The 25,865-nt window shown below is 38.7% G+C and overlaps 1 protein-coding gene across 1 annotated transcript in view; it reads right to left on the reverse strand.

Moving 5' to 3' along the window:
- The window catches only part of LOC150085769 (uncharacterized), a 146,645-nt gene extending 140,479 nt beyond the window's left edge, over positions 1–6,166 (reverse strand). The window contains exon 1 of the mRNA XM_090373473.1: positions 5,852–6,166. The gene's annotated coding sequence lies outside the window, so the exon portion shown is untranslated. The remainder of the gene's footprint in view (positions 1–5,851) is intronic.
- Positions 6,167–25,865: the final 19,699 nt, after the last annotated feature.

Genomic DNA, 25,865 nt, shown 5'->3' on the forward strand with positions numbered 1-25,865 from the left:
GAAAAGAAAAAAAACTCATTTCCCATTCACCTCCCCATTCGCTCCAAAAGTTTGTCCAGTTCTTGCTTGAATTTATTTAAGCTATCAACTTCCACAACAACAGATGGAAGTTTATTCCACATTCAACCACTCGCTGGCTAAATGCAAATTCCCAAACAACTGTCTTTCTTCAATTTGAATTTATGCCCTCACAAGCGCGTAATCTGAGCAAGAGGAAGAATCCCATCAACACTGAACCTGCTCAACCCATTCAAGGCCTTGTACACCTCAATCAGATCACCTCGCAGGAGCCTCCAAGAAGCTGCAATTTGCAGAACTTAAGTCTTTCTTGGTAAGAGCACCCCTTTGTTCCCCTCATTCGCATAAATTTTTAATGCAACTGCTACATTTGAAAAAGTATCTGTAAAATTATTTTTAAAAATATATTTTAACACTTTAAACGGAGTAACACTGTCTTTAATATAAATTTGAAGTACTCTTAAGTTCTTCAAATAATGCTAAACCAGCAATATCAGACTCATTACGGTATGATCAATGTCACTTAATTTATTACATAAATCTTTGCAAAGATTTAAGAAATCGTTATATTATCATTTTTTTTTAGTCAGAAATATAAAATATTTTAAATATTTATACATGTTCTTTCATATTTCTAAACCTTTCAGTTAATGAAAAAAAATTGTTGTGTCCATAATTTGAAAGAAAAAATTAATTTTTTCCTGAATATCTTCCTCTCTATATTCATAATCGGAATGACATCTTTTCAATTTTTTTCCTTACAGTGCTTACTTCTGGAAACAAAGCAGCAATGCCAGTGATAGTAGCCATATTATTAACCGAATTGAGAATTTTTTGGACTGCTTCCTCTGTTCTATTTCCTTGAAAATATTCTGTGATTTCTCATTGATAGGGGAGGCAAGGATGTTCCGTGTCCTCTGTACTATTTGATTTATATGGAGAAGCACTGATGAAAGAGTTCGAAGAAGAGCAGAAAGGGAAGATAAAGACAATAAGATTTACAAATGACTAGATACTGACTGCTAATAATGAAGAATTACAGAGCTGCTGGGACACCTTGAACAGCACAATAAAGGAGTAAAATATGAAGATTAACAGCAGTAAAACTAAGGTAATGTTAATTTCAAAGTGGACAGGAAGAAGAATCAATACAACATTAGATGGAGTAATATTGGAACAGGTCGACAGATACTTGGGAAGCACATAATGACAGAAATTGGGAAAAGCTTGGAAGAAATAAAAACAAGAATTGCAATGGGAAAGAAGTATTTAGTAATAGAAAAGAACTATTGAGAAGAAATTGAAAGGAGGAATTAAGAAAGCAAATGATGAAAACATTAATATGGACTGTTGTACGACATGGCTCCGAGACATGGACACTGGGAAAGAGGAGATTAGACGCCTAGAAACTTTCGAGAAGTAGGTGTGGAAGAGAATGGAAAGGGTGAAATGGGTAGACAGAGTGAGAATGAGATTTTGTGGAAAGTAGAAGTGAGAACGTTTGTAAAGAATTAAGATGGAGACAAAATAACTTTATAGGATATGTATTAAGAGAAAGCATGCTGAGGAAAGGAATTGAGGTGTAGATGTGTGGGAAGAAAACTGTTGGGAGAAGGAGAAATGGAATGATGGATTGGACGGTAAGAGGAAATTATGCAGGAATTAAAAGCACAGCACAAGATAGAGAAGCATGGCGTCAATGAAGCCCTGAACCTGACAAAAAAGAAGATATTATAACTGCAAAATAAAAATATGAAACACAAATCCAGATAAGCAAATTAGTGTGCATGCAATTATATGTATTTATTTCAAATGAATTATTTGCCTGCTGTTTTGAATACTGGTAAATAATGGAAATCGCGCTGATCATCTGATTGTATAAAACCAATCGGATGACCAGCGCGACTTCTGCATATGTGGGACAAGCGGTTGGATAGATTTTAAGAGTAACACTAAGTTTCAGAATGGTAATCCCATTGACTCTTAATTCGTGCTTAGCAGCAGCACTAATTGACTCAATAGGTGTGAACAATGCGTTCCCAGTAATCTGTTCGTTATATGGCAATTTTCTTGGATCTACTGACACTATTATAAACCCAGGGGAATTTAAAAAAATCCCTAAATATCAGATTTCTCTATAAAGGAGTTAGTTAAACAGAGGTCCCACTTGTATATGTCAAAAAAATTTTTGGTGCCATCCTAAACTGCTGCCAGTAAGTGACACTTACTTCGCCTACCCATTTGCAGTGGCCCCAACCACTGCCATTGAGACGAGAGGGGTAAGCGACATGCTAGCTTTGAACTGACATCACAGGATGAGTCGCCAATCTCATCTGATGCACTTCGAATACTGATATTGTGGATGTTATAGCGCAATGGTTTTCGACGTTTTTTTCAATAACAGCACACTTAAGTAATTTAGTGACGCCCCTACTCAATTTTCTACCTGCTAAATCCGATTTTCTGTTTCTCTCTCTGTGTATCTTGTCTTGTCTTGTCTTCTTCACAGATTAGGCGATCCACCTGTTCCGATCTCAAAGAGGTCTGCCCATCTTTTCTTCGGTCTTCCTCTGTCTCTTTTTCCTTCTGCTCTATGTGTGTAAGCTAATTTAGGGTATCTATTATCTTTAATTCTTTCTACATGTTCTTTCCATCTTTGTCTATATTCTATAATTTTTTCATTGAGTAAATCTTTAATTCTTTTCTAATATTTACATTTGGTATTTTATCTAATTTTGTACATCCTTTAACATATCTTAAAATTTCATTTCTGCCACTTGTATTCCATTAATGTCTCTTTGTTTCAGTATCCATATTTCAGATCCATAAAGAAGTGTTGGTAGTGCCATTACTTTGCAAAATTTCAATTGTGTTTCTTTCCTTGTTTTCTTAGCCAGAGTTCTTTTTATTGTTCCACATATATTTCGAAATTTTGCCAATTTCTGATTCATATCTTCTTCGACATCATATGTTATATCACATCCTAGATATTTAAAATATTTTACTTGTTCTAATATTTTATTGTCTAGAACTATTTTTGTTCTCACCATATTTTTCCCCTTTAAAGCCATTGTTCTAGCTTTCATTGTTGATATTTTAACTTTATATTCTTGTGTTATTTGGTTTAATTTAAATACTGCTCTTTGTAAATTATCTTCACTATCTTGAATAATTACTTGATCATCTGCAAATAACAATTCTTTGTATTTAAATACAAATTACCTGTATTAAATTCCTCTTTCATTTACATATCACATCCTTAATATATATATGTTAAACAACGTTGGTGACAACATCCCTGTCTAACTCCTTGATTTATTATACTTTCTTCTGTTAATTTATTACCTGTATCTATTACTATTTTTGTTCCTTGATATTTAACCCCGGGGGCTCACATCTAGTGAGTATGGGCTTGGCAAACCCAGGGTCCTGAGCTGGATATCATCATTCTTCTCTTTCTTGGTGATTCCTTTCTACTTCTCTCTCTCTCTCTCTCTCTCTCTCTCTCTCTCTCTCTCTCTCTCTCTCTCTCTCTCTCTCTCTCTCTCTCTCTCTCAGGGGGTAACTTGGGAATTTTTTTTTTTTGGCTGTTGCAGCATAAGCCTCAGGCTTCCTTGTACCATATGGCCATTAATAATAATAATAATAATAATAATAATAAACTCTGTATTACTTTTGTAAGATGCTTTGGGTATCCTTTATTACTCAATATGTCCCATAGTTCTGGTCTGTTTACTTGATCAAATGCTTTTTCATAATCTATAAATGCTAGATGCATTTCTAAATTAAACTCTTTTCGTTTTTCTATTATTTGTTTTAATACAAATATATTATCTGTACATGATCTTCCTTTTCTGAATCCTGCCTGTTCCTCTATTAATATTTCAACGGAGATAATTTTAATTCTATTATTTAGCTATACATTTTATATACTGTATTTAATATGCTAATCCCTCTATAATTCTTTGTATCATTTCTATTTCCTTTTTTTAAATATTGAAATAATTTGTGCTATCTTCCATTCCTCTGGTATTTTATATTATTCCCAACATTTATTAAATAAATTTAATATCCTATCTTTTAAAATACTTCCTCCATACTTGATCAGTTCTACATTTATACCATCCATTCCCACTGCTTTCCTACTTTTTGCAGCTTTCAATGCCTTTTCCAATTCTTCCTTCATTATCGGATCTGTCACTAACTGGGTCTAATGTATCTCTTCTGTTTGATATATTGTATCTTTCCACAATTCTTCATGTTTTTTCCCATTGTTCTTCCTTTATTATATTTATTCTTGAAGTGTCTTTCTCTGTGCTATTTAAGTGTTTCATCATTTTATATGGGAAATTTTGTCTTTCATGAACATCACGTTCTATTGTACTTATAAATATATCCCATGACTCTGCTTTAGTCTTCCTTATTATATCTTTACTTTTATTACTTTCTTGTTTATATATTTCTTCATTCTCCCTTGTCCTGTTTTGTATATATTTAAGATATTTATCTTGTTTGTCTTGTACTGCTTTAGCTATTTCTTCATCCCATATCTTTACCCCTCCCTCTTCTTAAATTTTTTCCTGAATTGTCCTAGTGTCTCTTTTGCTATCTTTTGAATTATATTTTGTATATTATTCCATTCTTCTTCTATTTGTTCTCTCTCCAATGTTTTACTTATTTCATCTTTAAGCCTTTTTTCATATAAATTTTGTATACTTTCTTCTTGAAATAGATATACTTTTTAACCTAACTCCTCCTTCCTCTGTTTAATAGCTTTCTTCTTCTTCCATTTAGCCCATAACTCTATTTTTGAAGCCACTAAATAATGATCTGAATTAATATCATATCCTCTAAACACCTTAGTATCTTGACATTGTTTTGCTAATTTTTAATTTACTCTTACATAGTCTATTATTAATTGTGTACCTCTTGCCGACCATGTATATTTATATATATCATGTTTTCTAAAAAATGTATTTGTTATCTTTAAATTATTTAATGTTGCAAAATCTCTTAATTTATATCCATTTACTTTCTCCATAACATCCCATAATATTTTTGTGTGTGTATATATATATATATATATATATATATATATATATATCTAATATTAAAAAATATGTTATATGATAGTTATTATAAAAATAACTATAAACAAAATTACAATTCATAATACAAATTATATATACTTATATAATAATTTTATTCTTTATATAGAAGTACTAAATAAACATCAATTATAGATCACTACAAAATTAAAAAGATGGCGTACAATGGATACCGTACACCTTTTTCTAATGAATAAATACATAAATAAAAAAAAAAAAGAAGTTTTAAGTAACTTAAACCCAAATTACGTGGCACCCCTGAAAATTTGTTGCTCCCTACTACGGTGCAGTGGCACCACACTGCTATACCGTAACGCTGTCAAGGATTAGTTTGAAATTATTATTATTATTAGCCATATAGCGCAAGGAAGCCTGAGGCTTATGCTGCACCAGCCAGAAAAAAAAAAAAAAAAAAAATTCACGAGTTACCCTGAGAGAGAGAGAAGTAGAAAGGAATCACCAAGAAAGAGAAGATTGATGATATCCAGCTCAGGTCCCTGGGTTTGCCAAGCCCATACTCACCAGATGTGAACCCCCCGGGTTATTACTATTGCAGTTATTTCTGAGTGCGTACGTGTGTGGGCTCATCATCAGAGCTCATAGTCATGGGTTAGGCATGAATCTGTTACGCAATTATGACTTTCTTGTTATAACAGACATAACGCTAACTACGAAAGATAAACCGAATAAAAATTCTATGCTACGTGACATTTATTTACACTTACCTGTTTTGTGATAATACTCCTTGTTCTAAGATCGCAGTTACTGAATTATCTACTTATTTCTGTACGACATCCATTTAAAAATGTGTACACCACATCACACAGAGTAGTAACATATTCTCATCTATCTTACTTCTCTATGCCACATCAGACACGAACTTCGCAAGAGGTGAACGGAAATTACCAACAGCCTGAACCGATGATGGATACAGTACGTACTGTACACAGAGTAATCTTACTACTCTGTGGTACTGTAGTAACATATCTTACTATTATTTACGGCAACGCGTCCATCTTAACGTGGCGCCTCCGTAGTCAGGTGGGCAGGAGCAGCAGTGAGTAGCACACGCTTCTTGATTAGACCGGGGTTCGAGCCCGTGACCACCAAATACAGAGGATGCGGAAAGGGCAGGGAATGACCACCGCATATCCCCGGAGCAATATGGCCTTAGTTGCTAATGCTCCTAAAAAAACCAAATAACAATAACAACCATCTTAACGTAAATATTAAAAATAAAAAAAACATTATATCAGACACAGGCCCTTACTCCAACATACGGTGCCCCCTTGTAATTTGCTGTCAGAAAGTGGTAAAATAACAAATAATTATACAGTAATTGGTAAAATAACAAATAATTATAATAATTGGTAAAATAAAATAAGTAGTAAAATAACAAACAAATAATCATACAGTAATTGGCTAAAATCTATTATTAGGGTACCACTTGTCCCTTCGCAGTGGGCGTGATCATAGAACGTAGTGATTGTACGGTCCAGTTCTGTGATTGGGTGATTATTGCGAAGGCGTTTTGTTTCTGATTGTTTGTGTCGTCGAGGAGGGGGTTTTTATCCGCCTACCGCGCTGTTTTAAAATCTGAAAACGAGTTCCCGATTTTTAAAATCGGGAACTCGTTTTCAGATTTTAAAACAGCGGCAAGTGCGAGGGTTTTTTATTTTTATTTATTTTAATTTATTTTTTTTTATTTTTTTATTTTTATTTAATTTTTTATTTTATTTTTTTATTTTTTATTATGCTGCACCAGCCAAAAAAAAAAAAAAAAAAAATTCTCGAGTTACCTGAGAGAGTGAGAGAGAAAGAGACTAAAGTAGAAGGGAATCACCAAAAAAGAGAAGAATGATGATATCCAGCTCAGGACCCTGGGTGTGCCAAGCCCATACTCACCAGATGTGAACTCCTGGGGTTGTTTTCGGTTCACGTCGCCCTCAGTGTCTCAATAATTTTTTACGGCGCCCCGCGGCCAAAAGCAATACCTAGCAGTACCGTTTATTAAGTAGTTAGGTACAAACAACTTAATAAGTAATGTTGAAACTGTGAACTACCCCAAGCTAGTAGTTCGCGCGATGTCCGACAGATGTCGAGTATCACTGTGTTTCCCTCGAAATTTTAAAATATCCCGGGGTGCCCCTGTGAGTTCGCTGGGACGCCGCAGTGCAGTTTGGGAACCGCTGCGCCCTAGGCATATCAACCAAGAGGACAGGGGGTGGGGGAAACAGTGGGTGGTACCTGCTTTCTTCCTGACTTTTAGTCGAAGTATGGAGTAATACCCAAGATCTGAATTTTAACCCAGTAATTTAATATATAATTAAAATTTTAATATATTTTGATACAGTTAAAATAATTAATATAATTTTAATGTTATGAAATACATAAATTCATTGCATGCCACTATTTCATAACACTCAATGAATACATATCGAAAAACATTTTAAAATTTAAAAAACAACTATATTCACACTATGGTACAACAAAAAAAACTCAAACCATTATGTTATGGGGAAATGATTACATCTACCCATTATTCATTTTGTCTGTAAATTGCGTGTGTTCTCTGGTCGATTTGTCTGTCTTGTTGGACGAAAAACCCCAGTTTCTGGGGAAAAAAACCTTGCTATCTACACCTGAGACCGACTAACTCAGCCACGAAGTGAAAAAAGCCCATTAAAGTTCCCCTTGTCATCGACGGGATTCAAACCCGGGCCTTTTCCACCCTCTGACGATACCCAGGGCCGCCGCAAGTGGGTAGGAGAGGTAAGCATCGCTTACGGGCGGCAGTTCAAGAGGGCTTCGAAATTTTTTTCGATATTGTTTTCTGATTGCTTAACACTTATCAGTGTTCAACATTTAGGGCGAAAAATTTTATTTTGCTTACTAGGAGCACAAAGGAACGCAGCGCTACTGACGATACCACTGTGCTACCGGGGCAGGCAACAACAACAACAGAGGATATTCAGGGATATTCATGTGTTGTTGTGGCAGACCCAAAGGTTCCCCCCCCCCATTAGCCGCTGTTGTATATCTCGTGAAGAAGCTTGCGTCAAAGCTGGCCATATGTATGTACTGTGTTGAGTTTTTAAGCGTAATGATATGTTCTTTGTTGTGTGGTCGGCCGGTACCTGGCTCGTAGCAGGTGAGAAGCAGCAACACTTGATCACTTGCCACCCCCAATCCCCGACACGTGGAGGCGGCCAGGATCTACTATCTACCTAGAACAATTCCCAGCCAGAGGCCAGAACAAGTTCCAGCCGGAAGAAGTATATGAGATAGGAGAAGTATGGAAACTGGGTAAGATGGAACAGTATAGCAAAGTGATGGCTCGACAGGAGGATCTAACAGTAAAGGGAAGGGAAGAATTAAGAACAGTAGCAAGAAATTAGCAGAGAACAAGCAGGAGAGTGAAGATTTCATCTCAGCTCATATCAAGAGGCACAGCTCATATCAAGAGGAGAGCTCCTGCTCCAAGACAAGGTCACAAATATATGGAATACCAAAACACTAAGGGTACATATAAAATTCAGTAACTATTTACGTCTTTGAAGAAGAAACTTCGAAAGAGAAAGTCCATATTATACAAGTTCGTCCAATTCAGTGGTTCCCAAACGACTGAGATCTACGGACCCTTTACAAAATCAAACAAAGTTTACCAACCCCTTCAAAAATTAAAAAAAGTTTGCGGTCCCCTATATATAACATGAAGTTCGACTTGAATTGACAGTGTAGATAGTCTGCTAGGACAGCTGATGTGGATTCTGTCAATGATATACAGCAGGGGTGGCCAACAAGTACATCGCGGCTTTAATTTTGTTTGATCACGACGAATTTTAAATATTTTCTTTCCTTTATCCGTTGAACTAAAATTTTGCTGTGTATGAGGGTAGTTGCTCTGTTGTTGTAGCATGTGCGGACGTAGCTCTTTGATGCTCTTGGAACAGAGAAGTTTTTCCTGATTTATTAGCTTAAATTGTCATATTAACTTATTTCTAGAGTAGCTTTATATTCCTAGATACGATACTTAGTTTAAAGTTTAACTTAGACAGAGATTTTGTAGGTATTCCTTAGTATCGGTAACGGTATCAATTCCACGTGTTACAAATTGACCGAGAGGTATTTTTTTTTAACCAAATTTAGTCGATTTATTAACCAATTGTTATATTAAATTATCTTCTATAAGTAGATTAGAGACCTATTCAGGATCCTTAGTTTATTCTAAATTGAGATAACGAGATTTGGAAGCTAATCAATACTTACGAGTCCGTAGAAGTACCGTTCGTTAATTCCCGCCATTTTTACACGATAGCATAAGCTTAGTGTAGTATAGTGCATAATATAATATTGTCAATCAATTAATCAGTAAATCTATTAATCTTGATAAACTTTATTGTCAATTAAATTGTACTTTTAATTCTCTCTCTCTCTATATATATATATAACGACTTAATCTTAACAAATAATTAATACATAACTATAGTGGTATACGTGATACGGAAGTTATATAAAGGGAACTCGTAGAAAACACTAGATACCGAAAAAATAAATATAGCGTTATAACTGTTTTGGGATATAACTTAAGGATTTAATTTTGTTTTGAAATTTTATTGAATTAAATCGGAATCATGACTCAGACCAGAGCAGCAAAGCAAAAGGCTCAAGCTAATGGCAGTGCTGTGGTTCAGGGGAAAACTGAGGGGGGCAGTTGCCCTCTGAATAAGTCTTTTAAAATGCACTGTTTGCTTGATGTTTCCGGGGCAGTCGAGTACGGGACATGATACTGCCAAGGGGGATGTCTTTGTGTGTGCACAATGTAAGGAGTGCAAGGAAATCAGGCGACAACTCAGCATTGTTGTGGGCCTTTATGAGAGCTTGAAGGAGAGGGTGGATGCCCTCGAAGGAAATAAATTGAACGGGGCCATCAAGCTCTCAGCCGCCCACATCAACGCCAGAGCTTGCACTTGGTCATCAGGCAACACAGAGGCAGCCCCCTAGGCAGAATGCGCTGGTCCCACAGGAACTAGTAGTGGTTGGTGACTCTATTGTCAGGGAAGGGGGAAACATGCTTTGTAAAAAGGATAGGTGGAATAGGACCAGGGTATGTCTGCCAGGGGCAAAGGTTGATGACGTTGTAGAGCGGATATCATCTTTTAAGGGCACAAAAGGTGATATAGTTGTACACGTTGGCACTAATGATATCAAGAGTAGGAGACCGGCGGAATTACTTAGCAAGTACAGGTCACTGTTGAAAAAAAGCCGTGAATTAGGGTTGAATTTGAAAGTGTCTGCAATTCTGCCCAGACACGATAGGAGGGAGTATATGATGAGAGCCTTGTCGATCAATTCGGCCCTGTAGGGATTGTACAAGGCTCAAGGGGTAGAATTTTTTTCAGCCAGGACTGTACTTGTTAACAGGAGAGATTGCTTCTACAGGGATGAGATACACTTAAATAGAAAGGGTGGAAGAATTTTTGCTGATGCTGAGGCAGAGTTAGGTGGGTCGGAAAACTGCTAGTTGGAGGGGATACAAGGACTAATAGATTAACAGTAGCCACTGGCAAAGGTGGAAGTGATTCTTGCACTGCTTCTATTGAAATGAGCAGAAGCCTGAAAAACAAGATGCAGGATATTTCAGAGACTGCTGGGAGTCATTGCGGTACAAGTAAACACATGTGTTGTGTTAGGGTTGCCAAGAATAGAAACAGGTTCATGTATACCTGCGTGTACACCAATGCTAGGAGTTTGGTAAATAAATTTGATGAATTTGAGGTATTGCTCAAAACATAAAAGGCAGATATTGTTGGGATATCAGAGACGTGGTGTCACACAGATATAAGGGATGCGGAACTGGAATTTGGGGAATACAATGTGTATAGAAAGGATAGACAGGACAGGACAGGAGGGGAGGAGGGGTTATGCTATTAGTTAAGAAACACATAAAGTCCAAGGAAGTGAAGCCAGTCGACATCAATGGACAGGGAAGTGTCGAGTCAGTTTTGTGTGACATAAGCATAGGGAAATCAAAATTGAGAGTAGGAGTGTGCTATAGGCCTAATGACTCTGATGGGTATAATAAGATATTGTACAGGGAAATAGAGTGGTCCAGTAAATCAGAGAGTCTTATAATGGGGGATTTTAATTTCCCAGATATTGACTGGAATTTGTGGGTTGGTCACTCACACACTAGCAAGGATTTTGTGGATTTATTGGATGATTGTTTTCTACATCAGCATGTTCGTGAGGCAACAAGAGAGAGCAATAATCTTGATCTGATTATCAGTAGTGATTCTTCATGCATTAAGAATCTGCAGATAAATGAACCACTAGGTGGCAGTGATCACAGTGTGTTGAAGTAGGATTTACTCAAGGAGGTAACTACCATCAGAGGTAAAGGGAAGGGTTTTTGTTTTCGTAAAGACGACTATGATGGTCTCAGACAGTATTTAAATTCTATACAGTGGGACCAACTGATGATGTTGCCAACAGCAAACTCAAAATGGGAAGCATTCATGGAACTAACCTTGGAGGCTACGAGGCTTTACATACCAACTAAGAAATATTGTTCAAGGTTTGGGCCTAAATGGTTGTCAGATGAACTAATGAGACATGTGACAGAGAAGAAAAATGCATGGGATACATACAAATTAATGGGTGACATGGAAGCCTATGATAGATATAAGTTGGTCTGTAACCAAGTCACAAAAGCGGTTAGGCAGTCGAAGGCAGATTGCGAGAAATCCTTGGCAAAGGATGCAAAGAAAAACAGAAAAGAGTTCTATACCTATTTAAACTCAAGAAGGAAAGGGATGAATCAGATTGGTCCACTGGATATTGATGGTTCAACAGTTGAGGATCCTGCTCAGGTGGCTAACAAACTAAACGAGTATTTTGCATCTACATTCACGCATGAGGAGTTTTTCAGTGAGGGGAATGATGTAGGTAAAGTAAACATTGGCAGTGAGCTGGATGATTTTGTAATAACTGAGAGGAAAGTGGAGGAGAGATTGTTGAGGATAAACATAAAAAAGGCACCTGGGGTGGATGGGATCTATCCAGTTATATTAAACGAGGCAGCAAAGGAAGTAAGCAAACCCCTAGCCATAATTATGAGAGCTTCTTTGGACTCAGGGGAGGTACCCATAGACTGGAGATGTGCAAAGGCAACCCCAATTCACAAAGGAGGATCAAAGGCTGAGGCAAGTAATTATAGACCTGTTAGTTTAACTTCTGTTCCAGGTAAATTAATGGAGGCACTGGTTAAAGAAGCACTGCTGAATCATCTAGACAAGAATTCAGTTATAGTTCAGATGCAGCATGGTTTTGTTAAGGGCAGGTCTTGCCTGACCAATTTGATTGTATACTATGATGTAGTCACAAAAGAACTGGATGCAGGGAATAACTTTGTTATTATATATTTGGATCTTAGAAAGGCTTTTGATACTGTTGCACATGGAAAACTGCTGCACAAATTGGAGCAGGGTGGCATTGGAGGCAAATTGCTGCTATGGATAAGGGGATGGTTGAGTGGCAGAAGACAGAGAGTGGTAATCAATGGACACTGCTCATCGTGGACTAATGTTATTGGTGGAGTCCCTCAGGGATCAGTATTGGGTCCATTGTTGTTTTCTGTAATTATAAATGATATTGATGATGGTATATCAGGCTTAATGTCCAAGTTTGCAGACGATACGAAGTTTGGCAGGGTTGTCAAGGACACTACTGACACTATGCTACTGCAACAGGATCTCGAAAGGTTGAGCAGATGGGCTGAGAGGTGGCGAATGAAGTTTAACATTGACAAATGTAAACTACTACATATGGGAAACAGCAACTCCAGAGCAACTTATCAAGTCGGTGGTACTACACTGACAGTGGTAGAGAAAGAAAGGGTCCTGGGGGTGGTGGTGGTGCAGGCAGATATGAAGTTCTCTGAGCAGTTCAGACGAGCTGCAAGAGTAGCTCATGGTGTCTTGTCAATGATATACAGGAATTTTTCTAGCAGGGATAAGGAGGTGATTATTCCCTTGTATAAGGCAATGGTTAGGCCACATCTTGAGTACTGTATACAGGTCTGGAGGCCTCATTTCAAGAAGGAAATAGAGCTGCTGGAACGGGTACAGAGAAGGGCAACAAGATTGGTGAATGGAACAAAGGGTTGCTCTTACGAAGAAAGGCTGAAGTTTTGCAAATTACAGAGTCTTAATACTAGGCACCGGCAAGGTGATCTGATATAGGTGTATAAGGCTTTAAATTGTTTGAGCATGCTCAATGCCAATGGGACTCTTCATCTTGCTCAGAATAATCAGCTCAAAGGGCATAAATTCAAATTGAGGAAGGACGGATGTCGGATAGATGTGCGGAAATTTGCCTTTGGCCAGCGGGTGGTTGGTTGGTGGAACCGTCTTCCATCAGTTGTTGTTGAAGTTGATAGCCTAAACAAATTTAAGGCTCAACTGGACAGCTATTTCGAGTGAATGCAGGGGTGAAATGGGAGTGGTGTGTTTTTTTTTTGGCTGATGCTGAATAAGCTTGCTTTCTTGCATCATATGCCTCTACTTTTTTTTTTTTTTTTTTTTTTGATTTGGTAGTTGTTGGCGCATCGGCTTCTGTGGCCATATTGCACCTCCCAAGGTTTTTGCAGTACTTTGATCCAAGCCCGAGGCGGGAATCGAACCCGCGACCTTTGGGTTGCCGGGCAGGTACTTTACCCACTCGGCTAGCCCGGTCGGCTTATGCCTCTACTAATGCTAATGCTAATAACATATATACATATATATTCGACTATTTTCTAAATATGTTCCCCACATATCTGATGAGAGCTATAATATTTTAATTTTTATTTCCATTTTATTGGCATTATATTATTATTTTGATGTACTAATTTTCTTTTAACATTGTTTCATAAATCTACTACACTTCTTTTCTACTTTCCTCACCCTGCTAGTTGCTGGCACATTGTATAATTATCACATTTATGCATATTTAATTCAAGATATTAATACAACTTATATATATAAGCTGTATTAAAACAGTGATTTGCTTTAGTTCCTGGACGTCACGTGGCAAAGGTGGTACATAAACACGTTCCTTTATGTTAGCCCCACAAGAAGAAATCACATGGAGTTAAGTCCGGTGAGTAGTATAAGTTTGGGGTTCTAACCGAGTACAGCACTATGAATTTTGGCATCAATGTTCGTGCGTGCTGCCGCCTCGGTTGCTTGTTTTGCCTTTTAGGTTTTGAGCGGGTGCCGGTGAGGCGAGCCGAGGTTTAGGCTTAGCTGTTGCAGCGAGGCTTAGTTGCCGAGTCGGAGGAAAAAATATTTTAGTTTTTATTTCGCTCGTTAGATGGCGCCGCTTATTTTCGAGTTTAATTATATATTTTTTTTTTTTCTTTTTCCAAAGCTCGAACCCATGTCGTTATTACGGGCAATCCGGTGCTTATCCCCATGGCTCCCGTTTCAGTTATAAGAATATGTAGAATATGTTATAAGAATGTGTACCTGTTATAGTTAAGAGTGTGTATGAGTGTGACGTAGGAAAAATGTATTTTGCATGCGATCTTGGTTCTGATTGGAGGGGGATATGAACCGATGTGCTGATTGGTTGAGGGATGTAAACCGAGTACGGCTCTGAGTTTACCGGTGATTTCTGGTCGGTTGCTGCCGTAGAAATCATCTGTTTTTTGCGACGTTGGTTTTTCAAGCTAGCATTGGAGGGTGCGCAATGAATTGTGGGTTAGCGATCACGCATGCACATACACACAAGCGCGTGCGCGCGCGCCACACACACACACACACACACACACAAGAAAATCGAACAATGGACATTCTTTCCCAAGATCTGAAACAAAGGATTTAGCGTGAAAAACATGGGCGCTGTAGACATCGACTAACATACTGGTACCGGGGGCCACAACAGTTCATGCACGGAGATTGCAATGACATCAGAAACATCGGAAGACCCAGATATTGTGTGGCCATCTATTGAGCCATTCTGAAAGTTGAAAATCTGAAATTAAGGATTTTATTAAAGGTGTTTAAATATATATATATTTTTTTTTTCCAATAGCTATCACTTTGACGTTTAAATATATATCCATAGCTTTGCAAGATAGCATCGTGTCGCCATCTGTTCAGCCATTGTGAAAGTTGAAAATCTGAAATTAAGGATATTATTTAAGGTGTTTAAATATATTTTTTTTTCCCAATAGCTATGACTTGGACGTTTAAATATATATATATCCATAACTATGCAAGGTAGCATCATGGCGCCATCTTTTGGCTCTATCTGCAACTTTGAATTTTTTTTTTATTTAATTTTATGTCCATTTGTTTAATGTTATGTGTTTTTTTTTTGTTTTTTTTTTGATGGCTAAGTTTATATGTATATATTTTTACCCATAACTATTTATGATGGCTCCATTTTCCTCTGCAAGTTGAATTTGTATTCTGTTGTTTAGAGCCTTTCTATCTTGGGAAAAAACCTGAAAAGTAAATGTCTTGATGTGCATATATATATATATATTTACCGTCTTTGTGAAACGCTGGCGCCATCTTCTGTTTCTATCTGCAACTTTGAATTTTTTTAATCTATATTTGAAATCATTTTATGTCTTTTTCTTTCCTAAAAGTAACTTCTCAATTTTTTTTAAAAGGTTATTGATTAATGGAAAATTAAAACTTAATTTCTACTTTCTAAGAAAAAAGACAGACAATATATTTTTTTCAATTAGATATGTTTTTATTGGTAAATAATAAAAAAAATAAATAAATAAAAATTACAGCTTAGGGGGTTATCGTCAGGTTTACCCCCTCTTTGAACAGTAGCATCCAAACCACACATAAGGTGCAAAGAAAAATCATAAGCGCCATAAGTATTCTTGGTTGGCGTATATTAAGGCTAAGTTCACCATCTGGAAAAGAACAAAAAAAGAATGTTAGAAGATTACAATGATCCAAGTGTCGTGGGAAGTTTTAGTGGTATTAATGCATTACAAAAACATACAAAATTACCCAGGCGTATCGTGAAAGAGTACTTGTCATCTCAACCTGCTTATGTGAGACACAAACCGCAAAGAGTTAATTTTCCTAGAAACCAAATAATAGTTCCTGAACTACACCATACGTTTCAGTGTGACTTAGCAGAAGTTTCCAATCTGTCTGATGATAATGGTGGAGTGCGTTATTTACTCGTCTGTATATATTCCTTTTCTAGATATGCCTGGGTGAGAACACTTAGAAATAAAACATCAAAGCAGATGGTAAAAGCATTCAAATCAATTTTCAAGGAAGAAACGCCATTCAGTCCTAACAGCGACCAAGGCAAAGAGTTTACAAACAAAGATGTGAGGGCCTTATTTAAGTCTCTCAACATTAATTTCTATACTACTAGATCGGAAAAAAGGCTGCAATAGCTGAACTTTCATCCGAACTCTGAAAGAAAAAATATTTGAATGGATAACTTATTCTGAAAGTAAGAAATATGTGTATGTTCTTCCCGACATTGTAGCTACTTATAATCGAATGCCACATCGAACCATAGGAATGCCACCAGCCGATGTCACTTTTCATAATGAAGAAGACGTCTACAGGAAATTTTACTTGAAAAAAACCAAAGAACAGATTCCTAAATTTAAACTGGGGGATCGTGTCATTCTAAGTACTGGTTAACATCTTTCCCGCAAAGGATTCTGGGGTTGATGGAGTCGTGAGATTTTTACTATATCTCAAGTATTGAAACGAAGAAAACCAGTTGTGTACAGAGTACAAGACAAAACAGGCAATACGATCGAAGGTACCTTTTATGAACAACAGCTACGGCTTGTTAATATACATGACAAGTTGCCACTCGACGTATATCTTATTGAAAAAGTACTTAAGGAGCGACGTGTGGGTGGAGAGCGTCAATTGCGTGTTAAGTGTTTAGGATATCCAGCTTCCTACAACAGTTTGGTTTCGGCTAAAGATGTTCTTCTTAACCCTACCAAGTAATGCATGTATTGATTTCCATCCCCAGAATACGCAATCTAATTTTACTATCGTCTTACTCGACACTATAGCTCTCAAGGGCAAGTGGGAAGTCGCACTGGCACAAATACATGTACCTAAGTCATAGGACAATATTTCCGAAGGCTGGGCTGAGTTTGCAATTCTGCAGAAAGAACCGACAGTTAGGAACCCCGAGGTTTACATATTGCACGATGAGTACGAAAATTCGACTAAATTGATTGAACATATGTGTAGTCTTAATGCCAATATAGAACTTAAAGTAGAAGAGAGAATTCAAAGTGAGATTCACAATTCGTGTTAAAAATGGCTGTGAGTTGTGTATGACTTTACGAACCGCCAGAATTCTAGGGTTAGTCCATAAAGCAGCGAGTGATGTTGTTGTTATTGACAAATCTAGAACTTTCAAAGGGGAGTACATCGGAAAGTGGATACCTAAAGGTAAAATAGTGTTACTATCAATAAAGCCTAACAGTGACTGTGTTGATAGGAGGCTTGTTCTCGTACAACCGCCGACTTGTGATGTTCGTGAGCATAAAATTCCTTATGGTCATTACAATAGCGTCTCCGAAATTCTAAAGGTTATGACTTTTATAGTCACCGAAATTAAAGGTTCTGTTAATACCCATGGTTTTGTTTCTTACGAAATAGAAAGCAGTGTGCGTTTCGTTTCCCTGAGACAGGACTCGGCGAGTTACTCGGTTTTGAGCGTATGCCCGATGGTTTCGAAGGAGCTGCGAGATCGAAATTTCCGTGCGATATAAATAGAGGTGTCGGCTCTTACTTCATTTATAGTAACGTGATTGAAGATCAGATTGTGGGTGATACTAGAGCACCTCTTTTGCGAGTAGTACCATTCGGAAGTAGAGGTGAATTCTTACATTTGGATTATTACCCTGTGCTTCTCTCAAACATTCATTCCGTTTCTATTCAAATTCGCATAGACAGCGGTCAGTTATTTCCTTTCAGAGGAGGTAAAATTCTAATTAAGTTGCATTTTCAACCCCAATGAGCGCTTGCACTGTGTGGAATACTACACAGTGCAAGCGGGGGAAAATCCCTACTTTGCAGGAGCAGCGATCCAGAGGGATCAGGGTTTAGGCAGTATATTCAGATCTGCATTTACATTTCTCTCTCCACTTCTGAAGCCCGCTGCCAAGTTCATCGGTCGCCAAGTATTGTCAGCAGGTCGTAATATGATCGATGATGTCATTTCGGGAGCAAATGTGAAACGTTCATTTATAAATCGAGCTTCTGAAGTGGGACAGGCCATTAAGCAAAAAGTCCGTAGTCAGAGTGGAGGCAAGCGTCAAAAAAATATCAGGACATCTTTCAATGATGGTGTTGATGATGTCAGAATTAGACCTGTTTGTACAGCCTGCTACTAATCTGTGCGTCGAACGATCTTCCTACGTTACTTTCTGCCTTTAGCATCTGTGGACACCCCGGGGCCAATAGAATTTTCCATACCAGGAACGTCGGAAGAATATTTGGACCTGGGAAAAACTTATTTGCGACTCAAAGTACAGTTAACCCAAAGCGATGGAAAAGAACTGCAGTCGAGTGTTGGTGTTGTCAACAACTTTTTCCACTCCTTGTTTAAACATGTGGATCTTTTCGTTCAAGACAAATTAATAAATCCAAGCAGCGACACATACCCCTATAGAGCTTATTTAGAAACGCTTGAATTTTGACAACGGAGCAAAAAGATTCCAACTCACTACAGAACTGTTCGTAAAAGACAATGTTTGCGATATTTTGCAAATGTTTTCTCAGCCCAACAGCAGTATGAATCAACGTATGAAGTTTTTTTCGAAAACCAAAACTGTGGAACTTCTGGGTCGTCTCAGACTAGATTTGTGCCATCAGGCCAAATATATTATTAACAATGTATCTCTCCGCCTGAGAATGGTTCGCAGTTCACCCACGTTCTGTCTGTTGTCTCTCGACAATATGGCGAAGATTCACATACGCAAAGCCTGTCTTTTTGTGCATAAAGTTAAGCATAATCCCAACATACAGCTAGCCCACATGAGCGTTCTTGAAAAGCACCCACTTGTATACCCAATTACCAGAGTTAACGTTACTTACTTCTGAATTCCCAAAGGTATGTCAGACTCTACCAGAGACAATATATATCTAGGTCAGATCCCCGCTCGTTTAATAGTCGGTATTGTGTACAGTGACAGTTTCAATGGCTCCTTCAAAACCAACCCATTTAATTTTGCCCACTACAACCTGTGCTATTTACTTCTGATGGCTGATGGTGTACAGTATCCTTCCATACCGCTAACACTCGATTATAAGAATGGACATTATACCAGGTCCTGCCTGTCTCTTTTTACATCACTACACAAGTGGAATTCGGACTGTGGAAACGACATATCACTTTTGGATTATATTGAAGGGAATGTGTTTTATGCTTTCGATTTGACTCCAGACCAAAATGCAGTCGGTCAACACATCAGCTCCTTACGGCGAGGCGGAGTTCGACTTGAACTGAAATTCGCAGAACTCTTCCCAAAAACGTAACAGTGATCTTGTATGCCGAATTCGAAAAAAACATTCTTTCTGTGACTAAAGACTGATCAATTCTCATCAATTATGAACACTGATCAGATTTTGAAGGTTTTAGAAGTAGTGAATCGAGAAAACTTCTGATCGGTGTCTGTGCCAGGGACGAATTACCATCAAGAATACAGAGAAAACTGACACTTCTAGTCATCAATACTGACTTTTCACATATGCCCGGTACCCATTGGGTGTGTATTTTCCTGGGAAAAAACGAAAGTCAATATTTCGACAGCTTTGCAAGACCACCAACACCAGACATTGCAGAGTTCCTTAATCAGAAGAGTAAGAAATGGACTTATAACAAAGTGCCAATTCAACATCCAGAATCTATAGCATGTGGACTGCCTGCACTGTATTTTTTTTCTAACTCATAGATTTAGAGGCATTTCTATGTCAAAGATTGTAAACAAATATTATTGTAAAGATTTGTGGGCAAATGATGTAATTGCCACATCTGATGTAATTCAGCATTTACTTACAAAATTAAATTTTATTTATTTTTTTTAAAAAAGTGTCTCTTTTATTGAAAAAAAATACTTACCATAACGATATCCACGTATGTTTACGTCTCAGACGGCAAGGAGAAATCAAAGCAGTATATCTTTGCTTGACCGGTTTACAGGATTTTACGACTCCGCCCTCGGGCTGTTGTTGCTGCACTTCAGAGGGGATTGTGGGTAGCGACGCCGTTACGTTCGATACGGTGGTCTCGCTGTCGCTTGATGCTGTCGAAGTTGCTTGTTTTGCGGCATTAGTTTTTAAACCTAAATATGATTGCAGTATCTGAAGATACATTTTAACTTTAGACTCAGGCTGCAAATCCTGTCTTTTTAAGATTGCAGACATTTGCTCGTCTAAAGAGAGCATCTGTTTTTGTTCTGGCGGTGCAGCTACAAGCAAGAATTTGCGGAAAGATTCGCTCATCTTCTGATCAAACTTGTAATGAGTGGAGCTACGATGCTTGCTAATAAGCGAAACAGTGTACCTCCTTGCTGAAGTATTAATTTCCGCCTGGGTTTAAATGCTACTATTTTATCTGTTAGTGTTCTAAGCAGGCGTTTTTTGCACTCTAACTTGGTTTTCACTCTGTCTGGCAAAGGAATGCTGCCTTTGATTATGTTTTTACAGATTTCACAGAGCGAATTTATTTGGGTTGGGTCTGAACTCTTTAATAGAGTGATTGCCTGTTTTGGCCAAACTTCCGACAGATACTTTATGAAGTTAGCATTGCGTTTAAGATGCACAGCCATCTGGGTACATAAATGACAGTAGATCCCTCGCTTGGCAACACGTGTGAACGCAGTCTCAGTCTATCATCAGTGTCCTGACAAAAATCAAACAGCAAATATGAATGTGGATCGCGTGTTGCATCTTTATATATATCAACTAAAACATGTGACCTTCCGGGGAACACTTGACTTGCTAGATGTGAGATCTGTCTCGAGTCGCGGGGGTTTTTAAAAACAATCAGATAGTGCGAATTCAAGCTAATAGTACCGAACTGGATGCCTTGCGAGAACAGGTTTTGCGTTAATAAAATAACACTCAGATTTCTATGATGTGATCCCTTTATAAATATCTCAGACACTACAATACTAACTCTTACTTGGTTAATGAGATCGTCTAAAATGAGTAAATTGTTTACAGTTGGATCGAATTTGGGGATGTTTAAACCCTCCACGAACTCGATTTGCGGGTAACACCGAAACTTATCTTGAAATTTTGAATAGCAATAGACGATCCTTTGAGGTGGTGGTGAAATTAAATTTTCACTATTTTCTAATAGCAACAACAAAAACGTTGTCTTTCCACTCTGTATTGCTCCCGAGACTATCGCTGTGAAGGGGTGTTTGAACATTATGTAAATGATCACGCGCGAGTCTGGACCAAGTATTTATGTGTGTTCGCATGCTGATGCGAGAGGCAGGACTAGCAACGGTAAAGACAGAAGGTGAAGTCTCCAGAAAAACGAAACATTGTCCCCTTTTAGAAAAAAAAAAAAACTGACTGTGAGAATTTCGTTTTGAAAAAGGTGTTTTTGGAAGTTGTCTTTTCCATGAAGCCATTCGTGACAACACGAAAAAGGGTTGTGTGCATTCCTCCATCTAAGCGCGCCCGTCACTTCGTGACGGTGGAAGGGGTGACGCGATCCCCCCATCCCCCCCCTTCGCCCCGCGATTCCCATCCAAGTGCCGTCACGAATGTGACGTCGGTGGGAATAGGATGGGGAAGTACATGCCCGATCGACCTCACCAACATCCTGAAAAAAAGGAGACGTCACCAGAGGTAGCCACTGAAAACTGCTTAGTGTCAAAAACATGGGGATTTCACTGGGTTTTTTTCTAATGTTGATAGTTTGATGTCTAGGTGGTTAGCTTTCACTATGTGTCTTGGAAATATCCATAAGGGTAAGTGCGTGTGTCGTCTCCTACCACACGTATGGCAAAAGTAAATCCAAACCTTTTTGTTATTGAGGACTCAAGGAGATGAGAAGTACGTTTGTCTCTCTGGACAGAAAACGGTACTTCAACAGAAACATCAACATGTTCGCCTTTTGCTGCAGCTATCATAACGTCCAGGTTGACTATCTTCGCGTTTTTGGCATTAAGGGTCACACCCTTGCATTTGGTCACCGTTTTACCCCCTCGGGTGCGGAAGGAGTAAGATTTGGGACCAGTCGAAGCAAACTCGACAATACGATCTCCAGACAATTCGTCTCTGAGCTGGCCCAGCGAGTGACCGATGGGTGGGCGTTCGTCGTCCGGTTTTTGGACGTACACTATGCTATCAGTATCGCAATATAAAAGAGATTGGCATAGAGGGGCCATCGCTTTGTAGAGCTTCATTCGGCCATAGGAAGCGACGAAAGAGCCAATGACTGCATTCCCCCAACAGTAGGGTTCCTCCGTTCCCTCGATCGGGGCGAATGCAACTTGCATTATTTCCTACGACACTAACATGGCGTCGTGTATGATTTTTGTATCATCCATGAAAAGCTCTACAACGCTTTCATAAGTGTTACATGCTGCTGTACTCATCCTGTTAGTTCTCATTGCGAGCCGCCCCCATAAAGGATTCAAGCACAATTTTGTGAGCGCTCGTTTAGCGGGGTTCGCCTTTATTTCGTGCCTATCCATAGAGATACCTTCCCTACTTTTAAATTCGGAGATGTACACGTCAGGTTCAACTCCCTCGGACGAGCCCGATGCCTCCTGTTTGATTTTAAAGAAGGTGTCTATGTAGCCACCAAATAAAGACTTATGGCTCTCGTTGAAATGCCAAACTTCGTAGATGTTATCAATTTTAAACTGCTCTCAATGGCCAGGTAAAACTCAGGCGTGCACCAGATCCCCGAAAAGCTCCGATCCTCGTGATTACAAGTGGGCGACATCTACTCGGCACAAGCACCTCATAGTGGGAACACTAGCTTGCCATTGGAGCTTATTGGGAGGACGGGTAAGAATCCCTTTCCGGGCGCTGTCACCCTCGCGGGGATGATACCAAAGTATGCGTTGTGAGTATAGTCAAAGTCACTAAGAATGACTTCAGGGTGACCACAGGGAAATACACCGTATTTGCAAACCCACGGATACAACGAACAGAAATCCACATAGTGAATCCTCGTTATCCGCCACCTGATGGTAAAGTTTAAAACAGTCAACTCTACCGCCTCTGAGAGCGCTACGTGGTGTAATTGATTCGTGCATTATGAATGCTGCAACAAACTCTTTCATGGCAGGGTCATTTTTCTGTAGGGTGTCAAACTGGCATTCCCATACGAAACCACATCATATCCTTGAGACCTAATGAAGGCCTCATGGTCCATGGTTTCAACGTATAAGGCGCCCATAGGTTTGTTTCTCTGTGTCTGTATAGTACTAGACTGAAAACACTTCTTGCACCCATGATAGTAACAACCGTAAAACTCGTAAGCTGTTCTATCACAGACCCCATCTAATAAAAAAGGACCTACTCTAGCTTCCCTGCCCCGTGGTCGAGTGTGTTGAATTTTAATGTTGTTCTGTTGTTCCTGCAATGAAAGCCAAGCCAACTCCTACTCTGTGTTGCTCCCTATGTAGCCACCAGGTGGCAGGATAGCCATTGTGTTTGGTTCTAAATAGTTTCTGGCGAAGATCCTGCTACATGCACCGGCGATAGTAATGTCCTGACAGAAAGGGTCAACTTGCAAGACTGCTATGAAGAGAGAATGGAACTTATTGCAAGAATCTCGCAAAACCCTCACGTCATCCAAAGCATAGGCCAAAAGCTCACATTTCAGGTTGTAGGTATCTCGTGACTTCTCTTGGTACCATAACACTAATTCCGTACGGGTTTCTTCGCTCATGAATTCCGGTTTAAAATATTTTTGATCGGGCAAAGCTCCCACATAATCTAATGTATCTATCTTGTGGAATTCGTGAGGGAAGAAGCCCTTACGCACCTCTGGCAGCTCGAACATCAATGGCAGCTTTCGGAGCGGAACTGCTAGAAATGAATAAGAGTCCAAGAAGGCTATGTTTAACGATGACAGAAAGATGCCCAAAATCTTCGACCCATCATAGATCGTGTGAGGAACTATGTGTTTCGCGAAAATATAAGAAAGCACAAAGTAGCCGTGAAAACCACGAAGGTTGTGGGCGACTACTCGCACATTCTTATATTTTGGCTCTGTGTGTCGAAGTTTTCGGCCATCACTGCCTCGTTTCAAGGTCTCTCGGACTCCTAACAGCTCATCCAAAAACTCCACCATGCAATTTCGGCTCCAATAAACATGTTCCTGGTCACCTAAAGAAGCAACACAGAGCACAGCCATGTGATCGCCGTCCAGCAAGACTGTTTCTGCGTCAAAGTAAACAACAGAAACATCGTGCTTCGGGTCCTCAGGTTTTTGAACAAAACAATGTTATGTTTTGTGCACAGTCTTACAGTGGCTACAGAAGTTGGTATTGATGCTTTTGTGTGCTGTATTGGTAAGAAAAGTGCACAAACAAATGGTACAGCGATGCACTTCAGAGCAAGTTTTGTTTGCCCTGTGAGAGTTAATGCATGATTCGCCTTGGAAAAAGCGATTACAAAAATTACTCAAGAGAAGGTTGTCTTCATTATGAACGGCGACAGCTCTGCATCTATTGCACTTGAAAGAGCAATTGTGAGTGGTTAATTTCTCCCGAGTAGGTAAAACTTTAAGGCAGAGGGAACAATAGTAATCACTGCCAAACAGAGCTTTCAAAGATAGCACAAGATCATAATGTCCGTCGTGGTTGAGAAGAAATATCTGTTTATCAGCATTGGGGGCCCCCGATATGCAACTTCAAATCCACACTCTGCGGAAATTTCCACAAGTTGGTAATCGGGGATCGCACGCTGAAACAGTTCAACTTCATTCAAGCCAAATTTTCTAAAGCAACCCTTGCGATTCCGTGTAAATTTGTAGCCCTGATAATTTGCATACTACATTTATCCTCTCGCACCTGTCTGTATGTTTTAACATCGTCCTGATGGGCAGAAATACCAACAGCTAAGGCTCTGGCAAGATATAAACTATCGGTATTGTTGATTTGAATGACAGCTTTTTTTTTTAAAAAAGTCATCCATATTCAACATTGCCCTTTTTTTATATTCTCAGAACGATTGCCACCCTCCCCCCCTATTGGTGATATTAATAAGAATTACGTCCAGACTCAAGTCGTCTGTTATCATAAATTCACTATTTGATTGGTCTACTGCTATGAAAGCGGCCATCACGCGGTCAAACGTTAGATCTGTCAGGGGCATGAATGGTAAATTTATAGGGTTTTTTAGACTGGGTGCATCTAAGCACAACCTAACATGGGAATAATCGCCTTGATTGCTTAAATTTGCGATTATCTCTTCTAGCATCCGTCGAAAGTTCGAAAAAAACAGATTCCCATCTGCTAAATTTGCTATGTTTCTAAACCGGACCTCATAAGTTTTAAATATGATCCGGTATTTCTTGGAATAGCGTACAACCCCATCCTGCACTTTGTAGTACAGCTCAAAATTATCTCGTGCAGCTGCTTCTCTTTCTTCCATCTAAAATTTAAAAAAGCATCGCATAAGATTTAGGGGATTTGTTTCAGCGAAAAAAAAAAATATATATATATATATATATATATAAATATCTATAGAC

This window comes from Mastigoproctus giganteus, chromosome 5, assembly GCF_048544385.1.
Source record: "Mastigoproctus giganteus isolate SK-2022 chromosome 5, ASM4854438v1, whole genome shotgun sequence".
Taxonomy (NCBI): Eukaryota; Metazoa; Arthropoda; class Arachnida; order Uropygi; family Thelyphonidae; genus Mastigoproctus; species Mastigoproctus giganteus.